General features: G+C 38.4%; 1 non-coding gene across 1 annotated transcript; it reads left to right on the forward strand.

Annotated features, from left to right (window-relative positions):
• Positions 1–4,494: 4,494 nt before the first annotated feature.
• LOC138568554 (U6 spliceosomal RNA) lies at positions 4,495–4,601 on the forward strand. Its single transcript, XR_011302886.1, has one exon. It is a non-coding gene; the product is annotated as a U6 spliceosomal RNA (small nuclear RNA).
• The last annotated feature ends 11,065 nt before the right edge of the window (positions 4,602–15,666 follow it).

The following is a 15,666-nucleotide window of genomic DNA, read 5'->3' on the forward strand; positions in this document are numbered from 1 at the left end:
CATTCGTGGACGAAAAAAAAAATGTGGCATGCTGGAACAGATATGTCTGAACTAGGCAGGACATCCGTGAACGTGAACTCACAGTAACAGGTGCATGCAAACATGAACATACCGAGTCAGTGGACTATTACTTGGTGTTTGAAAAAAACATGCATATTATGGAATGGAATTCAAGAAAGGGATGGGGAGTCAAAGTGGGAAACATTAATAGGGGTATTTGGGTGTTGTAGATAGTCAAGATCAGATGAAGCAGTGAGAGAATGTTCATCAAAACGTGCCCAGGCCCTATAATACACATTTATAAACATCTGCTTCAAATTCTCACTGTCACTGAACAAAATTAACCACCCCTGATAAGTGGTGCCATCAGATTTGTGATGTCATCTTTGATGTCCAGGATGTTAGTCTTAGCAGTGCTTGGTGTTGGCATTAGTTACGGTTTCATAGCGTACCATAATTGGTGAATTTCTTTGTTTTTTTGATTTTACCTTGCAACCATAATGTCTCCCAACATAAACATACTGTTCCTTTAACAATTTTTTTTTTTGCTGAATAGTACACGGCCTGTGGTAGCAGCCATTTTCTTATGTTTAAGTTGCTCAACTCATAGAAAGAGAACGTTTTGTGCGGCATAAAACTTTGCCCCCCCCGGATGAATCCTGACCAAACTTTGCATCAGGGGTGGCTTGTGGTCCTCACACATCAAAGATGCATGCCCATTGGATGTTGAAAAATGTGAGGTGCATCATAATTTTCTAAAGGGTCACCATATTGGATTTGCGGACTGACACTCTTGTCCGCAGATAGTACAGTGAACAAAAAGTCGGGAAAACAAATTTGGGGTTATTTTGTCACCGAAATAGAGCCTAGAAAGTGTGGTGGAGTGGAAAAAAGGTGATAGGAAGCAGTTCATATAGGTGAATAAAAGCATTCCAGGTGTGACTGTGTTTGTGGTCCATTTTACTGTCCACGGTCAGCACAGTGAGAGCAATTACTGGAAAACATATGTGGGGTTATTTAGTGACGGAAAAAGGGCCTGGAAAGGGTGAGGGAGTGGAATAAATTAGACATGGAAATGTTCTTATAGTTGAATACAAGTGTTGCAGATGCTACTGAGTGCATAGTAAATGTTATTGATCGCTGACATTATTTGGATTGAAGGGGTTCTGGGTCAGTTTTATTATTTAATGGTGTATTAGACACACTTGTTACATGGTTTAATTCTATTGTGGTGGTTGTGGCCAGTGGCCAGATTCTATGTGGCATGCAATATGTGTATTTGAGAATAGTAATTATAGGTACTGCAGGTGGAGTATACAGTATTTGTAAAATGGTGGAATAATATAGTTGAAGTGCCTATGGTATTTATGATCATAGTACAATTGAGGATAGTGCTTATGTAATCTGTATGTGTTTCTTTGTGAAGTAAACAAATAGGATAATACTGGGTATGGTTACTTTGTTGCACATGTTAATAAAGCTGGAATTTATTTTCTGTGAAATAAAACAGTATCATTTGTTAAACAAAATAGTTTAAAACCTTTAATTGCATACAATTGTACATATAGTTTTACTGTTTTGACATAGGTTTGAAATAGTACATGATATGATACGATGTGAGTGTGTGCTGCACTGTTGTTATATTGACACGATATATTCATTGGGACATTGGGAGAAAAAAGAATCCATAATGGATTTTAAAAGACCTACTGTACTTACAGTTTTTTGGCATTTACATAGTATCAAAGAATATAAATGTTACAGAATAGTTCTGTGTTTTAGCATGGATATATTATGGAAGTGTAAGTGTGATAGTATGTTTGTTTGAAGTGTGTTGTTATTAAGGCAATGCTTAAAGTAGTTAGATTCCCATTGGCATATACTAACTGTCCAGGGTTTTAAAAGTACTATTGTAGTATTATGGATATAGTTAGATACCTGTTGGTGAATTCTAAATGTTTATTGTACTATACATTTGTGACTAAATTTGAGTTGAAGGAATATTAAGAAGGTGTTTGTTAGATTTGCTGGTAGTCTATGTGTTGGTGTAACAGAAATGTTGTTACATTCAAACAAACCACTTCTTTTTTTGACATATGCAGTGTGATGGTCTGACATGGTTGTGGCACCAGTGTGGTAGATCATGCCCACTGTTGTGAAGGTTTTCTTGCCAAGAGATACTTCACAGTGTGTGGAACTAGTAAGCTTACAGGTATTTTTGGTACCACCTGCATTGTATGTTAGAAGCATCGGTATCACATATTGGATATCCAAGTTTATTTGTATGCTGGACTGATGATTTGCATTCTGTAGAAGATGATGCAATGGAATGGATTCACAATTTGGCATGGCTACATACACACATCGTTCATTAGGGATGTGTTCCTGGGAAACATGTTTGCAGAGTGTGCATGTATGTTTCCAGGTGTATGAAATCTGGAAAAATTCATTTATATGGATGCTTTTGGTTTCTAGCACCTGTAGTACTTTAGAAATTATTGTGGATCTTCATGTATGTTTATGGTGAATTCTACTATTCCTCTACACTAGTCCAATTCGTGCCTTATACCTGAGACACAATAAGTGTTGTCAGGATTATTTGTGGCAATTCTTGAAAGACGAACATTTTCAAACACAACTGGTCTGAGCCGTTTAAGTACATTTTGTGGACATTTGGTGGTAATTGGAAGAGAACATTGATTGCTACATTAGAATAGCAATTTACTTGAGTTGTGTTGCTGAATTTAAATGGACCAGAGAGTTGTGCTTCCGTATTCTTTGATGGGTCTGCAATTGTTTTTGCATAGAGAAATGTGTCTGTTTGTCTTCTGATGGAATAGCTGTTGTTCTTTGTTTCTTTAGTGGTATTGTGGTTAGATTTGCTATTGATTCTGTTTGTATTTGTTTTCATTTTAAAGGTTTTCCATTGTCAGGCACAGGGTACATATCATGATGGTTGTTGTATAGTGCACACAGCTTGTTGTATTCTAGGATGGAAGGAATGTCAGTGTTGACTTTGTTTGCATCAAAGGTAACTAGGAATAGACCATTGAGGGTATGCAGAACGGAAAATGCTATATAACTCATACCCTCTTTAATGGCTGTGCTGCCAATGTCAATCAATGTGTGATCTAGGGCTAGATCTTGCGATTTGTGAATAGCAACAGCTTGTGCAAGAGATAGGGAAAATTGTTCTCTACATAGATATATGTCTATAAAAAGAAGGAAATGTGATATCGTGCATCCTACTTTTTTAACTTTGTCAAAGTGGATGTGGCAAAATGAATGTTTTTGTCATGTGGGTATATTTGGAAGTCAACAACTGTACCAATTGCTCCACTGACTAAACCTTGTTCTACGTCATGGTTACATTTGCAGTTTACTCTTTTCCTAATCTAGCTTTGTTGGAGGTACATTGTTCTAAGCTATTTAGGCATGATGTTGCTTGTTGACACATAGGGAGTATCATGCCATGCACTTCTAGATTGTCTGTGGAGCTGATAAGCAGTATGGTTTGCATTTCGTTTTTCAACTTTGTATCACTGAATTGACTACAGCTTCCAAGCGTTAGCATTAAGGACATGCATTTTATATTTTGTTGAGTTAATTGTTCGATGACATAAGGAGTATATGTCTTTCACCCATATATCTTATGGATTAGTCTAGCATTTAAATGGATTTTGCATCTATAGGAAGAAAACCACTTCTAATGCGTGTTAAAATGTTAATATAGGTGTATTAAGGAGACAGACACATGTTTTGAGTTTGTTCTCTATAGTGAAAATGTTTCGAGAGATTTACATTTCCAATGTTGCCGAGTGTGTTACAGCATTGGTTGTGTCCTAATGTTTTGAAAATAGGTTGACCTTTTAATGGTGTTTTTACTATAGGAGATCTCCGTAAACAATAACATGTTTTCCTCCAAACAGTTCCTTGTAGTTGGTTTTTAGGACGTCTTGCATGCTGATGAATTAAAGCCAACATGAGGTTGGGAACCATGCTTACTTCATCTATCAATAGTACTTTCATTTGTTCCAGAATTCTGTGTACTTCAGTAGTAGCTTCTGTTGATCATTTGCTGTATTCCAATGTGTTAACGTGTTCTACTGGGGGATCAGTAGTTGGTGTAAAGTTACACCTCCTATGTTGTAGCTGTGGGGGCTGTTACAATAGCGTAAAGGTTGTTGTTTGTTAAGACTTCTAAACATTTCCTGATTAATACAGGAACAGAAGTATATAATGTTTACAGCTACACGTTTTAGTTTCATGTTTAAAACCATGTTCAATTTCTTCTGTGACTTCTAGATAAATGGTGAGCTGTTCTTATTTAGCTGTGATTTAAGCACTGTCACATCTTCAGATTGTTTAGATCGATACATGGTATTTTCTACCTTAGTCATGGCTACCTCTGCTTCACTTCCAACGAGAGGTTCTCCGAATGGTTCTTGGCTTCCTGTAATAGAAGGTTGACTGCCCTCAGGAATGTCTTTATCTGTGCTCGCTTCGGCAGCACATATACTGAAATTGGAACGATACAGAGAAGATTAGCATGGCCCCTGCGCAATGATGACACGCAAATTCGTGAAGCGTTCAATTAAAAAAAAAAAGGAATGTCTTTATCTAATACAGTCATAATGTATTCCTCTTGTTGCCATTAATTGTCCAACATTTGTTTGTATTGTTTGGAATTGACATTTGTGATACAGCTTTCAATTGCCTTGAATGCAGTTTAAAATGAGTCATGGTGAGCTAATAAGATTTCTTTTTTCTCCAAGGTTTAAAGAGTTGTAGTAGAACCATCTCATTAAGTTCTCTATGTTGCTGACATTTAAATGATAACTTTATATGATTATTTAGGCTGGGTATGCTAAGTTTTACTAGGCTTCCTTTGCAAGTTGAGACTGAATATTTGCAATTTGTCTCATCTGCTGTGACATTATTTTTGTAGGAGTAGTTTTGTAATACAGGCACATGTTTTACAAAGCAGTACTTCCGTCTGTGTAGTATGTGTCACTTATATTATTTTTTAAACTGTCCTGGCTCTTGAGATCATGTGTGGCTATTGTTTCTTTCTATTGATAGGATTTTAGTACTCTTTTAATGGATGAAGCTGGACCAATGTTTAGCCAAACAATGTTCTCAGATTTGCCATTTTGTGCTGTATCTGTTAAACGGTCTTCAGCTTTGTAGCACCCGCATTCTCTATCGGAGAGCATTTTTATGCCAAAGCTGTAACATTTTTTGAAAGTATTTTGTCAGATGATATGTCATCCCAGAGGACATTTAGCTCTGTTTTCTCAGCTTTGGTGAGATCGGCGGTGAAATACCATGTAACTGCCATAGAGTTGTCTGAAATTAATTGTATGCCTATATTTGCATTCCACAAGAGGGCAATGATTGCATTGTAATAACTGATGTGCTTAGATGCTTCATCCCTTGTAATGTTATAGAGTTCTAATGGGGTTTGCCTTTTACACTGTGTCTGACAGAAGACATCAAGCTATTTACATGTCCTTTTACACCAACTGGCCTAAGGAAGCCAAAGCAACATTTGGTATAGTATTTACCTTTATATTTAATATCAAATTCAGCAGTATTGCCACACTTAGGTTTTTGGAAGCGTAAGATTTGTGTATATATGTCACTGTGTGTGGTGTCTGAAGGGATGTCACAGGTAATGTGTTTTTTCAATGAACTTTAAAAGAGTGACATCATTTTCATGGCCTAATTTGGGAGCATTTGTATCCATAAAAGCATGCAAATTTCTTGTTCTCCTCTTGATCGATATTCTTTTCTTCAAAAGAAATGTTCCACTTCTCTGAGTGTTGGTGTAGTTTTATAGCATATGAAGTGCAGCATGGCAATGAATCAATGGTGAAAGTACCTAGATGCATTGATAGGGTCAAGAGAACATACTTTTATTTTTGTTTTTATATCCATGCCCTCTTTATTTATCCTTTGCAGTGCATACGAAGTTCTGCAGCTCATCCCATGCGTATTCTGCACAACTTAAATTAACAAATCATGTGGTTACGTTTCTTAGCATGCAATGTGCATCAGTGTGACATCAGAACCAGTATTCATTTGTACCACACATGTTTGCCTAGACATTTGTGATACTTGACTGCAAAACCACTTTTTTGTCATTTATCTTTTGAAGCAGTTGGGAAGTGGAAATGTTAATAAAATAGAGCCTTTTTTTAATGTATGTGCAACTCCATAACATAGAGTGGCTAATTCACTATCAGAAAGGAGGTGAAACATATATTCTACATTTTCCCTGAATCTGGGGTCTTCAGAATAGATTTTTAAAGAGCGATATTCTGATGCAGTAATTTGTGTGGATCTTTCATCATATTTTCCTCCTTTTCCTCTAGGAAAGAGTAGAGGAACACTGTTCTCCGATATTCTCATTGGGAACCTTTGGCTTGATGCATTTAATATGTTGCTAATTAACCTTCTATAGTGCCTTTGCAGTATAGTGGGTGCATTGTGAACTGGTCTAAAATGTTGGCTGAAGTAACAGGATCTACACATTCAAAGTGTCCAGTTTCAGGTGAATGTTGAATTATTTTAGTGGTTTCTCTTAGAGTGTCCTCTATGTTTATATATTTGCAGTATTCCATGTTTTCTTTGAGATATTGTAGGGCTTGTCTATCTTTGTTTAAGTTGAATGTTTTTGTCTTTTGTTGGTACACGGTTAAACAGTACAGTCAAAAATGGATCTATTATCCATTGTACTCCTAGAGTTTCTACATTTCTTTAACGTCTAATGTCAAATATACTATTTTGCCACAAATACCATTTAGCAACTTGGATGGAGACTATTATAGCTTGAAATGGGTGTACTGCTTGGATTGAAATGCTCTAATACAAGTTAAATTGTTGGAGAGCCTGTTGGAAGTAGTAATATTACTGATAGCACATGATGGCATTTGGTTATTGTCAAGATTTGTATTGCAGTGTTTGCAGACTATTGAGGGGTCAGTTATTTTGTATGTATTTTTTTTTTGTTATAAAGCTAATTGGAACCATTGGGTCTCCTCATTGTCTTCTATTTTGTGGGCCATGCTACTATTTTTGTCCTTATTTTATAACATATTCTGTGACAACAGACACATACTTGGACTGATATTTCATCAGATTTGTTTTGAAAATTAACTATTTCATTTTTATATGTTTTTGTTAGGAGGCTGGCGTTTGTGAGGTTTTTGCTAATGTTTTCTGAAGTTTTGGAATTTTCGAAGTCAACTTCAGTTCCAAAATGTTTACTTTGGAGGTGCTCTATTTCTAGAAGTTTTTTTTTAGCTGTTCCATGTAAGAGAATGATATTAAAATGTTGCAGTTCTAGCGCAGGAATTTTTGCATAGTACAGATTTCATACAGAGGAATGGTGTGTTACTAACATTTTGATGTTGTGGAACGTGCTTTTGGAAGAAGTTCCTGAAATCCAGGCTAATGTATGTCCTCACAGTCTAGTGTGGCAGCGCACTGGGCAGGATTCCCTGGATTTTATAGTTTTAATTCTACTTTGGTCTTTTTGTTTCACATAGTGATTGAGGAATTGTCATACAAATTTGAAGAATTTTTGGCGTATGCTACAAATTGAGCTGTGTGAAAAAACAGAGGGGGTTTTACAACCGAGTCTCCAGGGATACCGTACTCAGGTGGAAAGGGAAAGGCCATCAATTTGGATCCCGACCCTGGGCATGGACAACCGAGGGAGGATCACCTGGTTAGGGTGTCCTCAGGGAGAGGGTGAGAGGCACCCAATGGTGAGACATAGTTTCCCCCTTTTTTACAGCCCATCTAACCTCTATCCCTGCTTATTTTATGGGAAACTACAGCTCCCATATGAGCCGAGGAAGAAGTGGAATGAGGTCAGAAAGATTACCTCCACTGACTTGCATTGGCTCTATCCCTGTAAAGAGGCCAGGCAGAGTCAGGCAGATAGTCCTAACAATTCACACCTTCCACTTGTTAATGTTTCTTTTGAGAATGAAAGGTGGCGCTCACAGGTGCACTCCGAATGAGGCTGGGCATGAGAAGGAACAGCTCTTTCGGGGATGATGCAAACCAGGCTATGGAAGTTGGAAGGACAAAGGGCTGATCGCCAGTTGCAAGGACTGAGAGAGAGCCAGGCGAGAATCCACACTTTTGGGAATCCATAAGCATTCTAAGACTGAAACCGAGTGAGCGGTTGAAAGAAACATTCAAGCTGCATCAAAGCGGCCAGCAACTCTCCCGGGTGAATGGCAGAGTTGGGGAGGAGCAGAGGAGGCATTGGTAATGGCCATGACTGCTGTATGAAAAAAACACGACCAGTGAGTTATCAAAGGCAACAAAAGTCTGGTTTGTGTTAAAAGCAAAAGTAACTGTAATCCGAAAGTTGAAGGTTGCATGTGTGCCTATAAAACGTGAATGGAAAGGACAATTTCAGAATTGTTAAATGAAACAATACTGAATTGTTGAATTGTACCAGTAAGCCAACGTGTGCAAAACTGACAGAACTGTGCCATCCATCTATCCTTTTTAATAAACTGTCTAGACCATGTGGGGCTAAATGAGGGGAAGGGAGTTGTTACTTAAGCCATCCTAACATTTCTTTTGAGATACTATTTTCCTTTTTTATTCCCTTAATGCATTTGTCATTTTGAAAAGGAGGGCACAGTTAGGATTTCTTAGTATACGCCTTTGTATTTTGACCAGACTGACTTAGACTTGTTTTCTATTTGTTTATTGGTTGAGACTACTCCCTTTCTAGATTTAGAGCCAGCTAGGAATTCTGCCAATCCAACAAAAATACTAAATGAATGATTTTGAAACTTGTATCCATTGTGTCTGTGTCTACGGCCCGATAACATGCCTTCTTTACAGCTGCATGTCCATTTGCACACTGGGCGGTTTGTTTGGGCGAAAGGAACATTTGGTTTAATGTTTTTTGGAGTTGTTTTCCTATAAGAGTTTCTTTTGCCATAACGGTGTCTCCTATCATTTCATACCCGTAGCCATTTCTCTTTGGCTGAGGGTAGGGGGTTAACGGCACCGGCATCCTTACCAGTGCTATTAACCCCCTACCGCCGTACTAGTAATGACCCCCTTTGTTTCATTAGTAGGTCTCTTTTTGTTTATACATCCTCTTGTGCTTTTAGTTTTTGCAAGAGGAACTTTACTTTTGTCTATAAATTCTATTATTTGTTCTAGAGTTAATTTTCTATAAATTGTTCTAGAGGTGTTCTATCTGCTCTATGTTTTCTTTGTTTTACATGGAGTTGTGGGAAAAAAGAAATGTGGGTTTTAAAGCTGTGTAATGTATATGCATGTATAATGAATGGGTGTGTGGGTGTGATTGTAGAGATGAATAGAGTCTTCTGTGATTGTGTAGTGTGATGATAGGTGTGTTTGGGAAGGTTGTAAGAGTAAGAGTCTGTACATGTGTGATGGGATTGGGTTAGTGAGTAAGGAAGTGGTGGTGTGATTGAATACCCTGGGAAATTATGATGTTTTGAGGAAATCAGTGATTGGTATAATGGTGTGACATATTTCATAGATATGGTGATTGTGTGGATGTCATGGAAAATGAGTTATGACGTGTGTGTATGTGTGGTAATGTGTGATCAAGATATGGAATGCAATGAGTTTGAAAGTAGTTGTGTTGGAATTAGGACCTTATGTGGATAGGGGTATGGAATGATAAGGAAGTGAAATTGTGGTATATACGTTGTTGAGAGATGATGGGCCTCATTCCGACCCGTGTGTTAACCATGGCACTATTAGCGCCATGGTTGATGCCGGTATTTTTCCAACTTCGCCATGGTGAATGGTGGAATTACCGCCCCATTCCAAGGTTGGCGGGACGGTAATTCCTCATTCACCATTGGCCCTTCCCCATTCCCATTTTTGCCCCCATAGGGCTCAATGGGAATGGGGAAGGAGGTAATTACAGTACCGTAAATTACGGTACTGTAATTACCTCCAAGGTCCCTTTGCGGGTTCGTTTTTTAACGCCTGCAAAAACAGGCGTTAAGTACCAACCCGCAAAGGGAACTCAGAATAGGGCGGTAAGGGTTAATTAACCCTTACCGCCCTACTCGGAATGACCCCCGATGTGTTGTTAGGCAGTAGGGAATTGGCGATGTATTGAATACAGAACAGTGCATTGATTGAAATCAAAAGAGTTTGAATGTTGCAATATAATGAGTAAGAGTGAAATGAAAGTTGTTGAGTAGAACAGAATATTCTAGTATAATATATAGTGAAAGTACATTGTTACTGTTAGAGAGATGTACATGCTATATTAATGTACTTACTTTGTAGGATATGAAGAATGTTCTGTCTTCAGTCATTGTAAAGGAAAGTTAGTGGGTATATGGGGTAATGGCAAAGTAATTTTAGTAAGAGAGTTTGTTATTTATTAAGGTAGTAGGAGTTGTTGGGAAAAGAGTTTATAAAGTTGGGTTATGGGTGGTGTAGTAAAGCATTTTAATACATACTAGAACAATTGAACGATTGGACTATGGCTCTCATTATGAATTAGCTGGTCTGTAAATAAAAGGTACCAGTAAAATGTTACGGGTGCATTTTATGTACCGGCTCACTCTGTGTTTGGCGGTAGGTGGACTGTAGTCCTGGCAGGTCTGACTTGCGGCAGTTTGCGCTGCTACCAGTCGGCTTTACACTGATGCATCAGCACCATTACTTATGGTGCCAGTGCTTCATGGTTCCCATTCCCATGGTGTCCTTATGGACTCCATGGGAATGAGGGAACTTAGTGTATTGATATCGCTTGTGATATTTCAGAAGCACCGGGATGTCAGGCGGTGTTCAAAGTAATACAGGGTTGCTGGCAACCCGCCAGCTACCGGCAGCTTCTACCAGCAACCCTGTAATGAGGCCTTATGACTAGTGCTGTTAGAGACATTATAAGGTACAGGGCAAAAATGGGTGTGTAAAAAGGATGCATATTTAAGTTATTTTTGTGCTGGTGATTTTAATAGGAGAAGTGCTGGGTTTGTGGTGCAATGTATTTGTAATGTTTTGCAGTGTTTTATAAGAATGGAGAAACTCTGTCACAGTGGTGATGCAATGGCACACTGTAGTTAAAATAGTGTTTGGTGTCCTATAGTAGTGTTTGGAAAAGAACAATAGTGTATCTGTAAGATGAATTTTTGGTGGCACTATCAGGGATGTAATAAGAACGTTTGGAAAGGGCAACGTTTATATGGAATGAAAAATGTAAAATGATCTGCATTTAAAGTTGTTTCTTTTTAGGAGCATTTTGTTGATAGTGAAATAATGCATATAGGCATTTACAGCAACAGTGTGTCTATGTATTTTGTAAAAGAAAGGAAAATCTGATGTGAAAGATTGGTACCACATTTGTAAGTTGCACATGGTGTGTGGAGGTGTGGAGCAGGTGCTGAATGCTGCAATACTTAGGATTTGATAGAGTGGTCAAAAACAGAACATGCTTATGGAGAATCTTATTACAAGTTAAATGGCCGGAACCCTTCATATATAAATTTGTAAAAGTATTGAAAACATATTTTTAAAATTATAAGCATAATTGTATTATGTCTTCATAGATGCAGATGTTGCTGTGTTAGCAAATCGAAATCTTGAAGAGATTCACAGTGGTTTTTGATGAAGGTGGCAGTGAGTAACAGGAGATAGGTACTCAGAGAATTGAAGAGTACATCTGAAGTGTTGGAATGAGATGACAGCATTACATGTATAGAGTTTTTGGTTGTGATTGGTGGATGGATGTGTTATTGTTTGAAAGCAGCCGATGAAGGAGTGTTACATGCATACAATTACAAAGGGTAGACATTCTGCCTTGTGGATGGCATCCGCGGACGCCCCGGTAGTCCACTGAGACCATACGGTCATACGGGTCCTTTAAGGATGACTCGCAAGGAAAGAGGACTGTGGGGATTAGCCATTCAGGTGTTGTGCTTTATGTTTACAGGAAGAGAGATTAGCAGGAGTTTTCTTTGGATGGATGTGGCTATTGCTATGAAGAAGCAGAGTGCATGGATGTTTGGAGATTGTTGGATCCATTCATTGAAGGTTTATACTGAATCTTGTGCTATCTCTGCTACTATTGGATTACAAGAAGTAAACATTTTGTGGTGTGCAGTTTGTGGGTTAAACTGGACAACTTTATTACCATGTTGTGAGAGTATGGCTCACTTCAAATGTCCTGATATTATTATTGTGTATTGTGGAGGAAACAGTTTGGGCTACGTGACTCCAGTATCTTTGCCATTTGCCATGAAGGATGTGGTGAAAATTCTAATGGAACTATTTCGAGCTGCAAAGGTTAATTTTTCTGAAATCAGTAAGAGACAAATAAGGAGATGTCCAAATTTGATGTGGCCACAAATGGAAGAAGGGAAGCTAGATAACATGTGAATTAAGGTGCATGTATTTTTTATATGCTTTAGGAATGACATTTGAATGATGTTGGAAAACAGATTTTTCTTTTCAATGCTCAAAATGTGTTGAAAAAGTTTGTGTGAACAAGTTAAAAGGGAATATGTGGAGTGTATAGTAAAGTATGTGTTAGTAGATGTAGGACATTCAAATGAGAAGAAGAAAAAAAAAGTGAATCCGTTTTTGTAGGAGTTATGAAAAACAGAATGTGTTACTATGGTAAATAAAAGCCAAAGCTTCAAGAAAAGGGTCTTTTGAAACAAACCCAAAAAACAAAAAATAAAATCTTTTAAGAGCCATCATTGTAGAATTAATTATTTAAATTGAGCTTAACCCTCCACACCCCCTTTACTTGGCCATGCCGTCCGCGGACAAGAAGGTAGTCCGCGCACACTGCATGTGCCATTCAGGTCTTTTAAGGATGCCAGGCTTTGAAAGGGGACTGCAGAGACTGCGGGCAGTCACAGATGTCCGTGGACATCGGGGAATCAGCCAATCAGATTTTGTGCATGTGCTGTAGAGGAAGAGTGATTAGCAAGCGTTATCTTTTTTGTGTGCATTGAAGAATGCTATGGCTTTGAGGAAGCACAGTGTCTGGATGGTGGGTGATTCTTGGGTAACGTGGCTATAGGTGTACAGTGAGCAGTGTGGATTATGTGGGAATATCAGATTTCAAGAGTTTCCTGGTATGGAGTTTGACAAATGTAGTGGGCGGCATGGCTCCCATTTTGTGAGACTATGGTTACTTTCAAGCATCCGGACATCATTGTTGTTCACTGTGGTGGCAGCAGTTTGGGCTATGTCACCAGAATTTCCTCACAGTTTTCCATGAAGAATGCATTTGAAAAGTTAATGGAACTGTATACACATTGCAAGATTGTTCTCGGATAGTTCAAAGACAAATGTGGAAGCATTCTAATTTATTTCATCCACAAATCGAGAAAAGCAAGGCGCAAAGTTGTATGTGCTTTTTTGCAGGATGTTGGCATATCGTTTCATATGAAAATGTCAAATGGCATATTGTTAACATTTTTTGAAGAGATGGAGTGCATTTGACTGATGTTGGCAATCAGATTTATTTTTTAAATGTTCAAAATACATTGAAACGGTTTCTGTGAATACATAAAATATTGATTGAATTATTTTTTAGTAGTTGAAGTAAACAGAAAGGGACAACAGAAAAAAATAGGAAAGTTAGAAAACATAATCAAGTTCAGAAGAACATTTACTAGCTCAGTATATAAAACTAAATAATCCCCCAAAAATATAAAAGCCAGAAAGATTTTAAAAAGGTTATTTTAAGAGCCACCATTTTTGAACGAAAAACAAGTTAATTGTCCCTGTCCCTCCATTATGGTGGTTGGCTGCCCTTACCTCACCCACCCTCCCTGTGTGCCTCTCTCAATACAACAAAACAACAAAAAAGAAATTACAAAAAAACATTTCCATACGGAACTACCTTTGAAAGCAAACAATAATGGACTCATTCTACTTTGCATTTCTATTTAAAGTAGTTAGGCTCTATGAGATTCTCCAACATTTGTATTAGTATTATATTCTATGCTAATTCAAACACTGGCAATTTTTGATAAATATAAAGAAAGGGTGACAGAAATAATGTTCTGTCCCAAATAATTTTCTCTACCATACAGTATCAAATATAAAGTGCAACCTGAATCGGGGGCGGGTTCAGTCATACTCAAGGCTTTTACGCTTCCCATTCACATTACAACACCCGACACTATAATTTCCTCTACTTTTCTACTCCAACTAAGCATGTGGATGGCAATAAAGTCTGTAGACCATACTGTGTGGGAAAAGTGGTTTTAATTTAATTATAGCACTTTTTTTTTACTGTGGTTTTGACTTTTTACCTTTATCTACTACCAAACATTTTCTTCCTTATTTTTGATTTTTTTTCACAAAAACAGTTTCAAAGCATTCTGGATATTAGAAAGAACAATCTTATTTCAAACATTGGTTAGATGTACTTTATCTTTTCGTAAAATGTTCACTCCATCATGTCGTATATGCTTATTGTGAAAAGATGCAATTCTTTAATCTTGCAAAAATGCACATACAGCTGTATTAATATTCCACCTCACTTGTTTCAATTTGTGGACAAAACAGGTTTGATCTCTTCCACATTTGCCTTTGAGTAATTTGTGAAAAAATTATTGTTGTGGCTGGAAATAGCTCCATTAGCTTTTTGATAGTATCTTCCATTGCTAACTGCAAAGATACTCCATTTATATATCCTAAACTATTGCCTCCACAATGTACTAGAATAATTCTGGAAGTTTCAAATTCCCCATATCTTCACACATGGGTAATAGCTAATTCCATTTCATGGCACGCACTCCATGCCATGATACCTACACTTCTAATCCAAGATTGTCAAAGATGCCAGGGTGCTCTGCGTATACCAGCATCTTGCCAGTCTGAACTATCGCTCTGCTGTCAAACACTCCTCTGACATCTGCCACCTCCTGGAAGAACTTGATCTCGATGTCCTCGGTCTCACTGAGACATGGTTCACATCCAGCTCTATCACAAGCTTTGACACTCTCCTCCCTGATGAGTACAAGATCCTCTCTGCACCCAGATCCACCTGGTCAGGAAGGGGTGTAGCCCTGATCATTACTGAGTGGATTCCTGCCTCTATCATTCCCACGCAGACAGACTCCTCTTTCGAATGCATTGTCTGCAGGTTCTCTCCCTCGCCTGGTCACTCTCTAACCATGGCTACTATCTATCAGCCTCCTGGTTAGATCACCTCCTCGCCTCTCCTCCTCCCTCCTGGCCTCAACCGCTTAACTCCTTCTTCTTGGGGACCTCAATATCGATCTAGACTCTCCTTTTTCCCCCTCTGTACTGTTACGTGACCTCGGCAATTTCCTCTCCCTTTCTAGCCTTCCCTCTGGCCCAACTCACTCTGTAGGGCACATGCTTGATGTTTTGATCTCTTCCGAGCTCCCCCTCTCATCCCTATGACCACTCCTCTCTCCTGGAGCGATCACTCCTTCCTCTCCTCTCATCTCTCCCTCTCTACACCACAGGCCAAGACATTCACCAACACTGCCATCTACCTTCACGGACATCCCTCCCATGAAGCGTGTGTCAGTTAAGGCTTTTACTGCCACTTTCTCCCCGCCTCTGCCTTTGACTGGCTCAGACCCTGAAACAGCCCTTTCAATGCTCTACTCTTCTATCTGCAACACTCTTGATGTT

This window comes from Ambystoma mexicanum, chromosome 2p (assembly GCF_040938575.1).
Source record: "Ambystoma mexicanum isolate Mex_15411 chromosome 2p, UKY_AmexF1_1, whole genome shotgun sequence".
Classification (NCBI taxonomy): Eukaryota; Metazoa; Chordata; class Amphibia; order Caudata; family Ambystomatidae; genus Ambystoma; species Ambystoma mexicanum.